The sequence below is a fragment of the Lissotriton vulgaris genome, chromosome 8 (genome assembly GCF_964263255.1).
Source record: "Lissotriton vulgaris chromosome 8, aLisVul1.2, whole genome shotgun sequence".
Lineage (NCBI taxonomy): Eukaryota > Metazoa > Chordata > Amphibia > Caudata > Salamandridae > Lissotriton > Lissotriton vulgaris.
Window position 1 is genome coordinate 17942396 of NC_141696.1, and position 16164 is coordinate 17958559.

Here is a 16164-nt window from a genome sequence, read left to right on the forward strand (position 1 = left end):
ATTTGGTTGTAGAGGGGGAGTGATTCAGTCCCTGTGTCTACAATGGTAGGGTTCTAAGTGAGTGTTTTGCGTATAGTGATAGTGGAGCAGGCAAGATCTATGTCGGCTAGGGTGAGAGGTAGTGAAGGTTTTTGCGGCTGCACTCTCCTGTGGGCACAAGCGGCGCCGCCTCCTTGTTGTGCCAGTTCTGTAGCACTATATTGTGGTGGGGTACCTGAGTGATAGATGGTGCATGGGAAGTCCCTTGAGAAGCAGATATCCAGCAAGAACAGATCAGTGTGTTGAGCCTGAGGCCTGGTTGTGTTTTGTGTGCAGATGTTGTGGTGTTGATGGTACCCTGGGTGTTTTGTTGAAGGATGCATGGGACTGCACCTCCTCTGGTCTGTACATGGGAGTTAGAAATTTTGTAGGCCTGTGCATGCTCTCAAGGGGCTGTTTTCAGAATCTTTTTCTGTGTGCAAGAGAGTCAAGGTCTAGACATGTGAGGTGTGGACAAGTGCAATGGATAGTCTGAGGTGGAAGAGGTGGTTTGGTGGAGGTTGTTTTGGAAGAGTGTGGTTCACCATGGTTAACTTCATTGGACAACTTTTTTGACATATTAATAATACTGGTGCATCTCATGAGGACCCGCGTTGACGAAAACGACACGCGTAACACATATTCATGTCATCAACTTTATTGCTGTAACTTATTACTCTGAAGATAAGTAGCATTGAGGACTTTAGGTCTACACGCTCTTAGAGCAAACTCCTCACAACAATGATGTGAAGATTCGTGGCACATTTCCAATAAACAACAACACAGTGACTTCAGCAGGAGGTTATCAGGAGACTGGAACCTGATCCCCGCATCTAATGCGGCAACATTTCCTGTTCTTCTGCGATTGACCTAAAAAGGGATGGTGGATCAATGGCGAATGGGGAGCGGTGGAGAGTCAGACATCCATTCTCAGGCATCACACATCAGATTCGGTGGTTCTGGTGAGGCTCATGCATCAGGAGGTATCCAAATTGGACCGTCTGGGGGTGGTGGGTGAAAGGGAGGTATACCTGAGAAAAGAAACAGAGTGAGACTGTTAAGACACAGGTAACTGGACTTGGGTTAAGGTGCAGGACCCAATTCCAGACAATCTCTGGATAAATCAACCCTAAAGAAGGAACTACAAAATTTCAGGGAATAAACACAGACGTCCACAACCAAGCAGCTATGTCTAAGGTCACCTCGCATCAGCTAACACAACCATATGCTTCCTGTATAACAGAGTTTAGAACTGTCAATATTGACTGGAAACACCCAGAGCCCAGAGAACAAACATGGCCGCCCTTTCCAGAAGGAGGAAAACGGGTGGCTTCCTGTTGACAGTCCAAGGAGAGAGGGGGTGTGGGGGGTGGCTGGGCGAGGGGTACATACTCGCATCCAGGGGTGCGCGGCTAGGACACGTCAGTGTGAGCAAACTCTGCAACTCTCTCAAGAGTTTGGATGGGAGAAGGTGTCGTTTGCTTTACGGCTTAAATACGAAGCTGTAGTGTTAGTTTTGGAAACTCAAGTCAAAATAAATATTGTGTTCATCTATTGTAAGGAACACACTTGCTGCTTCTATTTAAAAGAGCCGCTGCAGTGGCATTAACGCATGGTTCTGTGCACCACACATCAACATCCGCTGTCATCACCCCCCTTTCTACGCTGCATGCCAATCCCAGGCTCACCTTGAAAACACAAGCGCGGCACCTTTATTCGTTTATTGAATTTTGTAATTTTATAAAGCGCGGACATGGCCCGTGACATCAGAGTGCTTTACAATTTGAACAAAACAAAAGACTCACATTGAGGGTCCCTCAACAACCGCAGACAGAACGTAAATAGAAGAGCAGGTGAGGACCACAGGAACCAGCCCAGGTGTCCATCGCAGAGAAGAGCGTTGAGATCTTTTCTGAAGGTGGACGGGCAAGTGGGCAAGTGGAGGGAGATCTGAAATAAAGGTGGGGTGGTTCGAGAGGAAGGGACTGAGCATTGCTAGACGCCCGTTGTTCTCCAAAAGGTTCCATTTCTCAGTTAGGTTTGAGGGAAGAGATGAGCACTGGCCTCTGCCTCGTTACCCTCTTCTCCTAGGGCGCCCAGCCCACCAGGCAATGGCCAAAACTCGTTGTGGGCGACCTCTCTACAGGCAAACTCTCTATTTGATACTGCAAGGGTTGAGTACAGCCTCCATCCTGAACCCCTGCCCCTTCACCTCGACCTCAAATGAGATGGTATGCTGTGGAGGGCGGGGGGTAGGAGTAGAGACGGGTGGAGTCTATGGGGTTACAGAGAGATCTGAGGGCATATTATTTAGTAAACACAAGGAGAGGATGGACGGAGCGCTGAAGCTTTTCAGACACTCACCCCCAGTCACAGATCTGGCTTGAATCCATCAACGTTCTTTGGCTCACTTCGCCACCTCAGTTCAGACACAGCTATATGCTGCACAAACACAACTACTAACCAGCAAAGTGTGAAATGTAGACTGTTTGAGGGCCCTAAAGCTATAAGGACGGCTGTGGTGGCAGGAACTAGTCATTTTAAATGTGTATTGAATTAATAAACAACTGTTGTTCTGATCATCTCTGAATTATGCAAACAGCGCCACCAGCTGGCAGTTATCTTAAGTGCCAGTGTTGAGAATCAATTGCTGTTGCCAAGCATCAGGCATCACCGGCTCTAATTAAGCACTGCCTGTTACAAAGAGTGGCGTTGTGTAACATTAAATGTGCACTCTTAAATGCGAAAAGTGGACAAAGGGGTCATGAAAACATAGAAAACTGGGGGAGAAATGGTCATCGTAAAGAATGAAAAGCACCCTATGCTATACAGCCTTTTCCTTGGTGGTTTTGGACAAATGAATTTTTCATGGAGGCCAAACGGATGCCATTGGTTGGGCTCACTGTAACTTGGACAGACCCCTCACAGACAGTAAAAGCTACGGGCAGATGTGAAAAAAAATAGAACATGACAAGTATTCAAGATCACACAATGTTTCAATGTGAACGCCGGGACACAGAGCTTGCTCTCCTAACTTGAGACACAGTGGCTTAGATAAGTTAGGCAGGATTGAATTTTAGGAGTGAGGTGCACTGGGGGGTTATTTACAGTTGGGCAAAAGGAAACTACTGGAAGTTTGCATAGGCTTACCGCAGGGAACTTCCACTCCACTGGTTAGGGAGAAACCAGGAATCAACCCACCCTCTGGTTGATGAAACCCATAAAGGTGGCGCCTCAAGAAACCCTCCTCAGAACACTTTTTGGGCATGCAGTAGATCAGAAGAGGACTGGACCCAGCTTGCTCTGAAGGACTGGATTGGCTCTGTCTTGTACCCTGGACAAAGAAAAGGACCCCAAGGGACAGTGGGCTGACCTCCTTTGTGACCACAGGAACATTCAAAGCTAAAAAACACACTACTTCCATGATTCTCAGTTGGCAAGTCTCATCAGAACCCACACTGGAACTGCTCAAAGCCTGGGCTGGATTGAGCCCCAAAGTCCTAATAGCAACACAGTCAAGTCTTGGAGCCCTAGGTAAAGAACCAAGGAAAAAGTGTTTATTACCGCTTTAGCAGCCGTTTTCGGCCACTAAGCGGCGATAATTCTATCGCCCTATTAGAAGCTGTCGCTAACAGCAGTTAGCGACAGCTTGTAGGCGATAGCGAGCGGATTGGGGCCCGCTTTGCATGTCAGCGATACTTATCGCTAATGATATGCAAATTGGGCATACCCAACCTGTTAGCGACTGAAAGCAGTCTATCGCCTATTAGCAAGGCAGGCGTAGCGATGGAAATATTCGCGCTAAGCGCGAATATCTCCAAAAACTAACGCCTGCTCAGACCAGTTTTTAGCCATTATATCCAATGGGAGTTGGATATTATGGCTAAGTCCTCATTAGCGATAATGTGTGAATATCGCTGGTAATCCAGCGATATTCACGCATTTTGCCGCTAACGCTGGATATTTTATCGCTTTAAAGATAAACGTTGCTAATAGCACGTTATCTCTGTGATAATATCCGGCGATGCTTGGTGTTAAAAAAATACTTGCTAACCCCATTTAGTGATAAATATCGCTAGTTGTTGGTAATATGCCCCTTAGAAACTTCCGGCTTCCAGCTGCCGAAGGACCGGGGCCAACCACCTGAGCTGATCCAGCCAAGGCGCACCTTCGTTGTACTGAAGAAACAAGCTTGCCCCTCTTGGAGCTTCTTCTGAGCAGCAGATCCATTTTAGCGGGACCTCAGCAAGAATGTATCCAACCTTGCGAATCCCTCATCAGATACAGCCTGCTGCCTTACCCCACGGGAAGCAAAGGACATGCATTTCAGAGATGAAGGGCCAGATTTACTAACCTTAGACTCAATGCAACACAGCAAGACAGCTTGCTGCGCTGCGCCAATGGGAGAGAGCAGGAATGTGCCATCTTCACTAAGATACAGGGCTCTCCTGCTCTCTCACTGCATGGTGCACCGAGCCTTCCTAGCACCAAAGCAGGCACCCTTGTGCTATGGTGCCTGTCTTCACAGGCAGGATCATTGTCGTGCAACTTCTTTCACAAAAACAATCCTCTGAGACATTTACCTCCTCGTTCGTGTGCTGCATTCCGCAGCACACGTAGAAAGAGGAAATGACAAGAAGAAATAAGCATATTTCTCCCCATTAGGGCTCTGTTGGGATGGCGCTGCATTTTGAAGCAATTCCGGGTTTACTACACTCAGGAAATCTGGTACTGCAGCAAAATCCACGGGTGGATTCTTGGTAACACTCACTGTTCACCCTGGAAACTCATTCCCAATGAAAACTAAGGCAAGGCAGTGATTAGCATTACCATGCGTTATTCCATGCAAGGTGGCCTTCCACGTCTTAGTAAATCTCCCTGAAGCTTTGCATCGCCGTGCTTGCCTTGCAGTGTCTTGCATTGCCATGCATCGCCTTGCATTGCCGTACAATGCCTTGCATCGCCGGCAATCTCCTTGCATCGCCGGCAATCTCCTTGCATCGCCGCGCATTGCTTTGGATCGCCCTACATCACCATGCGACTCTGTGCATTGCCTTGCATCACCGTAGTCACCTTGCATCGCCGTGCATTGCCTTGTATCGCCGTGAATCACCTTGTCAATGAATTGGTGTAGTAAAGACGCTTTGCTCCACTGCACTACGACAAATCGAAAGGGCAGGGGTGCCCTGAATTTACAAGATACGGTGCAATGCAGCACAAATAGAAGGATGAAGAAACGAAAAGAAATAAAGATATTTCTCCTCATTGCGCCTTCCCTGGGGAGGGTCACAGTGTCGATGCATTCCCAGGTTTACAGATCCTTGTAAATTGAGGAATGTGTCAAAACCCATGAGTGTCGCGTTGGAAACCCCACTGCGGCGCCCACGGAGGGCCACCCTGACGTGTGCTTCATTGGCTTACGCCATGGAGGAGGCCATGAAAAGCCATGTACAGTGGCGTTGAGTGGCCTCGTTGATACGGGTCTGCACTCTGCGCCGCTGGAGCGTCATGAATCGTGATGCACGAGCAGCACAAGGGGCTTGTAAATACGCCCCTGAGTCCCAAGGTATCATTTCTGGCATGCCTGCTTGAAGCGTACAAACCGTCAGTTGCTAATTGAGTGTAGTCTTGGAACAGCATTCTGGGTGAGGATGTTGAAAGGGATGCACCCAGGATCACACAGTGTGGAAAAGCTGGGATAGCGCCCCAAGTACTAGGCCTCAGCTAGAAATACCTCCTCAGGGAGTGGTAAAGAGTTTATAATACCGCCTGACATGCTGATGCGCATATACAAACCTCAAACACAGGCCATTGATGGCTCCTGAAACGTCACAATATTCAAATTCACATCGTCACGGGTATGGCATAGACACCTGGCTGAGAGTGTGGCGGGTTAATTTGAGGGGTCATGTTTTTTCCTGAGCTGCAGGGGAGTAGATACCCCTGGCTCTGATTCAAGGGTGATGACTCATTTTGGACAGATTTTCACTCCGTGAATGTTGCTGCTTCTATAAGGTGAAACCTCTGGGGGGAAGTTAGGATGTGCCCTGTTCACCTGGATCTCTTAATCCCGTGGGGTGATGGTTAACAATTCTCATAACAAGGGCCCATGTGTTGTAATTCCCCTGGCACTGACACAAAGCCGTCATTTATGGGGCCTTTGCATAGGGCAGCGCCGCAAGGCACCTCGCTGCTCTGCCGCACGCCAGTGAAAGGGCGGGAATCCACTGTATGTTCCAATCCGGTTCTTTCCTGTCCTTTCTTCAGCCTGGTGCCAGGGTGCAAGCGTGCCTGTGTTGTAGACAGGATTGTTTGTGTGCAGGAAAATAAATCTTCCAGCACAAAAATAATCCTAAAAGTATTCTGCAGCTCACATAGAAAGAGGCAAAAAAAAAATATTTCTCCTCGTTCTGCCTCACATTTAGAGCCGCATGGATTTGGCGCTTCCTAAGGTCTACATGATTATGTCAATCGAGGGCACTGCCAGATTCCATGGGTGTTGTGTGGAAAAATACCCTGGCACCCCCATAAAAGCCCTCCTTGAAGCGGAGTGAGCCAACGCAGCCACTTACACTGCCTTGTCTTAGTCCATATCTATGAGGCCGTCCGCGAGTCTGGGGGGAGGCTTCACGAAGATTCAGAACTGATAGTGTAAAGTTAAAAAGTCTGGGAATGTCATTCCCGATAGATCCCGCCCACTTCAAACTACTATAACCTACAAAGATTGACTTTCCTTTCTTTTCCACTCGGATCTTCCTTTCTTTCTCCCTCTTTCTCTCTGCTCCCTCTCCCTTTTTGTCTCTGTCTCCCTCTTCCTCTTCCTCTTCCTCTGGCATGTCTCGAGTTAGGCTCTGTCTCTAGCGCTGGGAGGCCTTTGGTAGCCATGCACTTTACAAATGTATATTCATTCACTCATTCACTCTGTCTCTCTTTCCTCTCTTTCTCCCTCTTTCTCTGTCTCCCTCTTCCTCTCTTTCTCCCTCTCCATCTCTTTCTCCCGCTTCCTCTTTCTCCCTCATCCTCTTTCTCCCTCTTCCTCTCTTTCTCCCTCTCCATCTCTTTCTCCCTCTCTTTCTCCTTCATCCTCTCTTTCTCCCTCATCCTCTCTTTCTCCCTCTTCCTCTCTTTCTCCCTCATCCTCTCTTTCTCCCTCTTCCTTGCGTTCTCCCTTTTCCTCTCTTTCTCCCTCTCCATCTCTTTCTCCCTCATCCTCTCTTTCTCCCTCTTCCTCTCTGTCTTCTTCTTCCTCTCTTTCTCCCTCTCCGTCGCCTTCTCCTCTCTTTCTCCCTCATCCTCTGTTTCCTCGCTCTTTCTTCTATCTGATTCCTCTTTCTCTGTCTTTCTACCTCTCCACTCTAGCACTGTCTCTCCCCACTTCCTCACTCCTCCTATATCCTCCTTCCTTCTGTTTCTCTCTAAACCTCTAGCTTGAGTCTCATTTTCTCTCTTTTCCATTCCCACTGTTGCTCTGTTTCTTTAAGATTTCTTCTTGTAGTGCCTGATAGTCCCCATCAGGAGTGACAGTGTGGATCATGATAGCTAAGTACAGAAAATCACAAGACATATAACTCATGGATAAACAAGCAATGCAAGCTGTCGGGCCCACTGACATAAACATTAGGCTACCAAGGACCACCAAAAGCTAAAGAAAAGTAATTGCCTAGAAGTGCAAGTGATTAGTCTGTAACTTCGCTCTAGTTCCCTCTCCGCCCTCCCCTCTCTCTCTCTTCTCTCTCTCTCTCTCTCTCTCTCTCTCTCTCTCTCTCTCTCTCTCTCTCTCTCTCTCTCTCTCTGTCTCTCTCCTCCCCCCCCCCTCTCTCTCTCTCTCTCTCTCTCTCTCTCTCTCTCTCTCTCTCTCTCTCCCCTCTGTCTCTCTCTCTCTCTCTCTCTCTCTCTCTCTCTCTCTCTCTCTCTCTCTCTCTCTCTCTCTGTCTCTCTCCTCCCCCCCTCTCTCTCTCTCTCTCTCTCTCTCTCTCTCTGTCTCTCTCTCTCTCTCTGTGTCTCTTTCCCTCTTTCTTACATTCAATGGTTAATGTCCCTTCTAACATGCTATGTTCCTCATTTCATTGGCCTCGCACACTCCCTTCTACCGTTCATACAGTCAAGCACTCACCTCTTCTTCAAGCCGCCCATCCATATTCTCAGTTACTCGCTATTCCATCTATTCGTGGACTCATTCTTTCATTTATCCACTTATCCATCCACACAGCCACATGCACAAACATTTGAAGAATCACTTTCACTTATGAGCAACACTGATTGTCTTTTCCAGTGCTTGTTCAAGACAATGAGTTGGAAGGGCAGGTCGTTTTTGGGTAAAGGTAGATCTGGAGCTCCTATTTGCGAATACCTGTGAATCGCAATTAGGAAATTACTATTTAAAATGTATGAAACCCTTGAGTTTCATTTGCGATTCCCAATGGGTCGCAAATAGATGTACCTCAATAATTTTATTGAGACAGGGCTCGGTTTTGCGCCATTGGGATTCGCTAAAATCACAGGGATTGCTGTCTGTTGGGACCAGCAGACCACTGTGTCTGTGATTGATTTAAGATGAAGCAATCTTTTTTTGTAAATTTATCCAAATTTGCATTAAGAAAACCGGGATGCATTAAAAAAAACTTTTCATTTCTTTTTTAAAGAAACGTTTTCTTAAAAAACGTTTTACAAACATTCACAAAGGAGAAGGGATCCCTGACGGACCCCATCCTATTTGCGAATGGGTTGCAACCAAATTGAATGTAGTGGTAAAATGCGAATGTTTTGCAAACGCATTTCGGTCACAAAACATAACACTGCTATTCAGTATTGGGAGGGCACGCCCTCAACATGCTCATGGTTCATGTCAAAATACCTTTTACATTTGCAAATGGCCCAATTCTGTGAATCCGCCTGTTTGTGACTTCAAAAAGCCTTCGTTCAGATGGCCGCAGGTAACCTTGTGAGGGTTATCAGCTGATGGGCCTCTGAAGAGGTGCATGCCATTTAGCCTCAGTAATCCTAGGGTTGCAATGGTCTTCAAGCCCTCTCCAGACTGGACTACTTCTCGGTCCCACAGTCCCAGCGTGGATCAGGCCACGCCCCATTCTGCACCATACTAGAACCATAGCTCACGAGGATTAGACCTGAACGGAGGCTCAGAACATGGATACTGCGGGATAGAGACCTCACAAAACAACTGACTAGGAGAATCTAGGCTCCGTGGTCTCTAAGGTTGTGCTCTGTGAAGCTCACAAATGGGCAAGTCATCGCTACACCTGCCGGTCAGCAAGGGAAGAAACCAGAACTGGAAGAGAGGTTGGGTCACTGGGATATGGGCTACACACAAGACCAGAGGGAAGATGTGAGGCATCAGATAGGGATTACTAGGGAGAAATATAGGAAGACAGCTGAAGGTTGTGGACTCACAACATAAATTATTTGATGGTGGTAACAAATCAGGAAAGCTGGTTGACTGGTTAGCACAAATTGGTGAAGGCCAAAAGTGGCTCCGAAAGACTGACAGAGGAGTGTAGAGAGATGGCATCTGCTACAGAGCTTGCACATGATTAGCTGAGTATTTTAAAGGTTTACATAGATTCAGATTTCGCTGTTCGTTAGAGGGACTGGAGGAGTTTGTCTCCATGATTGAGCTAACGTGAGAAGAGGCAACTCGGTAGGCCCGTATAAATAAATAAATTGATACTTGTATAGCGCACTACTCACCCGCAAGGGTCTCAAGGCGCTTGTACGAATACCGCTGTGGAACCCATCCTGGCTTTCCCTGTGATACGTCCACTCCTGGGCACCCCCAAGGTGGAGGCCAGGCATCCTTAGCGTTGTGGGGGCCGTTGTGGAGATTAAGCAAGCTATTGCCCAGAGTTGCAGAGTGGGACTCCATGATTGGAATAGGCACCGAGGCGAGAATTGTCAGGTCTGTGGAATTTTGAGCCCAAGACCCGCCAAGGCGGGGAATTGAACCCTGGTCCCAGACTAGACCTCTGCATCAGGGTCTGCCGCTCTAATCATTGAGCCACACTTCTCCTATTGAGCCACACTTCGCCCGTAAACTTGAGGCAAAAGAGATTCCAGAGGCCATTACACAACTGCATAGCCAGAGGTCTCCTGGACTTAACAGGTTGCCGCCAGAATGTTTCAAATCTTTGGGGGAAGATTGAGGACCTGCTCCTGCATATGTTCCACAAGGTGCGTAGAGAAGAGATACAACTGAGAGGCCTGAGGATGGCCGACAGTATTTTTATCCATGAACAAGATAAGTCCCCTGAAGAACATTCTTGTACAGGTGCATCCGTATCTCTGCTTAAACGTGAGACCATGGCATGAGCCAATGTGCTGATCAACCGCAGATCAATCAGACTTTATGTCTCATAGGGCGACACAACAAAACCTCAGAAGAACTTCAGAAGATATCTGGGCATCCTAGCCCAACTTCCCACCATCCATGAAACAGCACTTCTGCTAGCGTGAGACGCCCAAAAGGCATTTAATTCTATTGAATGGCCATACTTAAAAGGGATATTACGCATGTGTGCAATTGCTCCACACTTCCCCAATAGCAAGAGGCAGGATGAATGGGGTCTCCCCGACGAAATCTCCATTGTGACCTGCACAGAGCGGCTACCGGTAATAAACGATTGGGAATTTGATGAGGTACAGGACCTGTCCATACAGGAAGATAGGAATATTATGTCACCACAAGAATATCGAGGGGAGCTATATGGAGGAATCCATTGGAACTGCAGGCCTACCCCAACGGCAAGGGTTCTGAGACGATGGAATAAGACATTGGTTGAGAACAATAAACATGCTAGATACACCACTTTGGGACTCAGCTATCCTGTTGGATTTAACTAGGCTGTAAGGCTTCCAACAATAGGATCTCCTGGGTGTATCACAATTAGGGCACAATGGTGTCCGCTGGAGCTCCTGACTCTGGAGAGGTTGCAGCAAGAATGAAACCTGCCAGCTTCCCATCAATTCCAATACATCCAACTTAGGCGCTTCTTACCTAATTACGGGTATTATTTGGAGTGAATGCCTGATGAGGCCGGCCTGCGTCATCAGGTTCTGGGACATCAGTGGTAACAGGCTCCAAATGGCACAATAGCTACCTAGGGGCAGGCCTATATCTGTTCTGTGAGTGGTGATGATATTAAGTCAGAGTCCTGAAACAGGAGTCTGAGCTGTGGTGGCCCACAGACCTCTCCGCTTTCCCGCAGTCTGTTCAATGTTTATGTTGAGCCGCGGCCTCACCTTGTCTGGCTCTAGGGGTTTTCCACTTCCACAGTCACACAGCTGACTCAGATTTTTATCAGTCTTGGTGGCGTTGTAGATCTCAGTTGTCCAACATTTCTGCATGGTGGTGTAGGTGCAGGACTGGACGGGTAGTATCTGTCACTGATCAACATAAACAAGAGAGACCATGATCATTGGTGGCAGAAAGGACCTTTCTGGACACCTTTGTCATCCCCCCATTTGTGGGATTGCCCTCTCCTAGTGAAGGGACCCGGCGTTCAAACCAGAGGCTGTAGATAGTCCCTCAGGCTGACTCTGTCATTCGAGATCCCCCCAATTGAACCCCTCAGCTAGGGTGCCCCAGAAACCATCCTGATGGTGGCCAGGCTGTGCTTTGGTAATATTTTATTTGGGACTTTCTCTAGGAGCGATGTTTAGTCGAGCATTCCGTGACATTTGTTGCTTCAATTGCTTAGTCAAAAAGAGAACATACATATGTTGTTAGTAATGATGTGATTATAGGTTAAAGCTATCGGGGAGTAACAGAGGTTCATACACCAGTGGGCGATTGGGCGGCAACTGGAGAAGATGGCCATTAATTGCATTATATATAGTTGTGTTACACTACATGTACTTAACATTCTTAGACACAGAATGAACATGCTTTTTTATTAATAAATGGTTGTTGTTTAGGTCAATCACTAAAGTTAAGATTGGAGCCTAGAAGTTTAGGTTCCAAGGACAAGAACTCAGTCAGTTTACGGTCCTCCTGCTGGGTATATGGCCAACAGAGCTGAGCCCAGGAGGTGCTTAGCTTGTATCACTCCAATTTCCATAACATTTTGGCGATGTCCAACAATGACCTACCTGGCCATTTGCTGATGCACGTGCGCACACAGTTGGTTGGGCAGCACATCTGGTTCAGGAGGCAGTCAAAGCGGTAGGAACACTCATGATCAAGTAATGGTGGGAACATTGGACCATGTGACATACATCGCAAATCTGGAGGACAGACATCAAAGCGGGGACCTGTAACAAAATACAAGAGTGGTCATGAGATCAGTCGCACGAAGACTTGAACCCTAAAGCAATGTATTTAACAGCTTCACATGGTGCTTTTTGCCAAGCTCTTCACCAAATTACATGCCCCATTTTTAAAGCATTCTAGAAAGGTTGAAATGGTGAGTCAACAATACATGAGTCAAATGCTAACCACAGGGCTCTAAGGATATACAGAGCTACCTTAAGGGCTAAGTACACCGATATCTAAAAAATAAAGGCGCAACTATGGTTATTCTTTCCGCAAAAAAACATTTCTGCTCTGTCATACTCACCGGGGTCCACACAGTCCACTCCCTTCACCGCGGCCTGCAATATCTTCCTGTGGGCTAGTTCATTGAGGTTCACACAATCCACCCACCTTCACGTAGGCCCGCAATGTTCTCCCTTAGTCCAGTTCACTGAGGTTCAAACAATCCACCCACCTTCATGGAGGCCTGCAATGGCCTCTTTTGGGCAGTGCAATGAGGTTCAAACACTCCACCCACCTTCACTGAGGTCCTCAATGGCCTCCTTTGGGCAGTGTACTGAGGTTCAAACACTCCACCCACCTTCACTGAGGTCCTCAATGGCTTCCTTTGGGCAGTGTACTGAGGTTCAAACACTCCACCCACCTTCACCGAGGACCTCAATGGCCTCCTTTGGGCAGTGTACTGAGGTTCAAACACACCACCCACCTTCACAGAGGTCCTCAATTGCCTTCTTTGGGCAGTGTACTGAGGTTCAAACACTCAACCCATCTTCATCGAGGTCCTCAATGGCCTCTCTTTGGCTGGTTTACTGAGATTCAAAAACTCCACCCAACTTCACAGAGGCCCTCAATGGCCTCCATTGGGCAGTGTACTGAGGTTCAAACACTCCAACCACCTTCACAGAGGCAATCATTGGCCTCCCTCGGGCTGGTTTACTGAGCTTCACAAACTCCACCCACCTTCACAGAGGACCTCAATGGCCTCCTTTGGGCAGTGTACTGAGCTTCACACATTCCACCCACCTTCACACAGGTCCTGAATGGCCTCCTTTGGGCAGTGTACTGAGGTTCAAACACTTCACCCACCTTCACACAGGTCCTGAATGGCCTCCTTTGGGCAGTGTACTGAGGTTCAAACACTCCACCCACCTTCACAGTGGTCCTCAATGGCCTCCTTTGGGCAGTGTACTGAGATTTAAACACTCCACCCACCTTCACACAGGTCCTCAATGGTCTCCTTTGGGCAGTGTACTGAGGTTCAAACACTCCACCCACCTTCACACAGGTCCTGAATGGCCTCCTTTGGGCAGTGTACTGAGGTTCAAACACTCCACCCACCTTCACACAGGTCCTCAATGGCCTCCTTTGGGCAGTGTACTGAGGTTCAAACACTCCACCCATCTTCACCGAGTTCCTCAACGGCCTCCCTTGGGCAGTGTACTGAGATTTAAACACTCCACCCACCTTCACACAGGTCCTCAATGGTCTCCTTTGGGCAGTGTACTGAGGTTCAAACACTCCACCCACCTTCACACAGGTCCTCAATGGTCTCCTTTGGGCAGTGTACTGAGGTTCAAACACTCCACCCACCTTCACACAGGTCCTGAATGGCCTCCTTTGGGCAGTGTACTGAGGTTCAAACACTCCACCCACCTTCACACAGGTCCTCAATGGCCTCCTTTGGGCAGTGTACTGAGGTTCAAACACTCCACCCATCTTCACCGAGTTCCTCAACGGCCTCCCTTGGGCAGTGTACTGAGATTTAAACACTCCACCCACCTTCACACAGGTCCTCAATGGTCTCCTTTGGGCAGTGTACTGAGGTTCAAACACTCCACCCACCTTCACACAGGTCCTGAATGGCCTCCTTTGGGCAGTGTACTGAGGTTCAAACACTCCACCCACCTTCACACAGGTCCTCAATGGTCTCCTTTGGGCAGTGTACTGAGGTTCAAACACTCCACCCACCTTCACACAGGTCCTCAATGGTCTCCTTTGGGCAGTGTACTGAGGTTCAAACACTCCACCCACCTTCACACAGGTCCTGAATGGCCTCCTTTGGGCAGTGTACTGAGGTTCAAACACTCCACCCACCTTCACACAGGTCCTCAATGGCCTCCTTTGGGCAATGTACTGAGGTTCAAACACTCCACCCATCTTCACCGAGTTCCTCAACGGCCTCCCTTGGGCAGTGTACTGAGGTTCAAACACTCCACCCACCTTCACACAGGTCCTCAATGGTCTCCTTTGGGCAGTGTACTGAGGTTCAAACACTCCACCCACCTTCACACAGGTCCTGAATGGCCTCCTTTGGGCAGTGTACTGAGGTTCAAACACTCCACCCACCTTCACACAGGTCTTCAATGGTCTCCTTTGGGCAGTGTACTGAGGTTCAAACACTCCACCCGTCTTCACCGAGTTCCTCAACGGCCTCCCTTGGGCTGGTTACTGTATATTCATCTGTTGTTAATGCGTTAGTCACAGTGAATATGGCGTGCTGCTCCTTAAGGGTCTGACTATTTCTTACGGGTACTCTCACTGTACATTGCTGTTTGCGTCTTTTGATCTCCCATTCACTCATAAACTCAAAAGATGCGGAGACTAAACGTTAAAGCTGTTGAAATTGGTTGTATCATTACCATGTCCATCATTAATCTCTAAACGATATCTTAAACACATCCTGATTCGCGCACCTCATTATACTTATACAGAAATGCGGGAGCGATCTCTCTCAATCTCCTTCACGCTTCAATGTATTTTCGCTTACCTCGTGTTTTAAATTCCAGACTTTATCGAGGCAGCCTGGGGCTCTTCAATACACTGGGGGTGAGGGTTAGGGAACAAAAATAAGTATACATTTGTTGTGTTATATGGTACGGTTATTGGCGGTAGTCTTCTCTCCTCGAGGCTCTCCTCTACCTGACTGATGTTTGGCACGACTTGTGCGGACTCTGCCACAGGCGTCCCGGATTACCCTTCCTCTTCCTGGTAGTGTGATTTATGCAGCTAGGATGGTAAAAACTGAAAAAGGGGACTATTTTCTTTTTATTTTTTGAAGCTCTTAGCTTTATTAAACCCTGGAGGGTATTCAGAGCACTGTTCTGTCTATTCAGTTAATAACATGTTATAAACATGTGTAGGTTTGTTGGTATATTTAGAGGGAGGGAGGGAGGGAGGGGCGATCTGTTATTAGAGTAGATCTTAGTTCACGCATATCAATTTAGGGGGGATGTTTAGAGGTGTAGATTACTGGTGTTGGATGATAGCTTTTCTTGAGATTTCCCAATTATTGTAGGACAGATGTTGAATAACAGTTCTTGGACCTTAGGTTTGGAGGTTCATCAACAGGTAAAGGATTTGACTCTTGGATCATTTTGTTCATTTACAGAACCTATATCTGTAGGTTCATCATCATTTGAAGGATTTCTGGATTATTTAGTTCATTTACTGGACCTTCACCTGTTTAATCTTAACCAAGGTATGTTATCGTTAAGCCCATTTTCATGGATTCTGAGGCGGTGTACCTACCTCTGTTCTTTTTCAAATAGTACTCTTTCTGCGTTGTGATCTTTGTTTGTCAGGGTTTCTAGAATGACTCATTCTAGGTCCTCAACCGTGTGTTTGGCCTCGATGTAGTGATTGCTCATCTTTGTTGTGTTCTTTTTACACTTCACGTTGCTTTTATGTTCGCCAATCCTTTGTTTGACTTTGCGGCATGTCATCCCTATATAGCGGAGACTGCAGGGACAGGTAATCATGTAAATTACATGGGTTGTGTTGCAATTTGTGTGGTTTTTTATTGTCCATTTTAAGTCAGGTTGTAATTGTATACTTTTTGTCACAGTTGTAAGATTGCAAACGGAGCAAGAACCACACGGGTA

General features: G+C 47.5%; 1 long non-coding RNA gene across 1 annotated transcript in view; it reads right to left on the reverse strand.

Annotated features, from left to right (window-relative positions):
• Positions 1 to 660: 660 nt before the first annotated feature.
• LOC147693244 (uncharacterized) overlaps positions 661 to 16164 on the reverse strand; it is a 40912-nt gene continuing 25408 nt past the window's right edge. The window contains exons 2-3 of the long non-coding RNA XR_015299096.1: positions 12121 to 12282; positions 661 to 1049 (exon numbers count right to left, since the gene is read on the reverse strand). This is a non-coding gene — a long non-coding RNA (uncharacterized LOC147693244). The remainder of the gene's footprint in view (positions 1050 to 12120; positions 12283 to 16164) is intronic.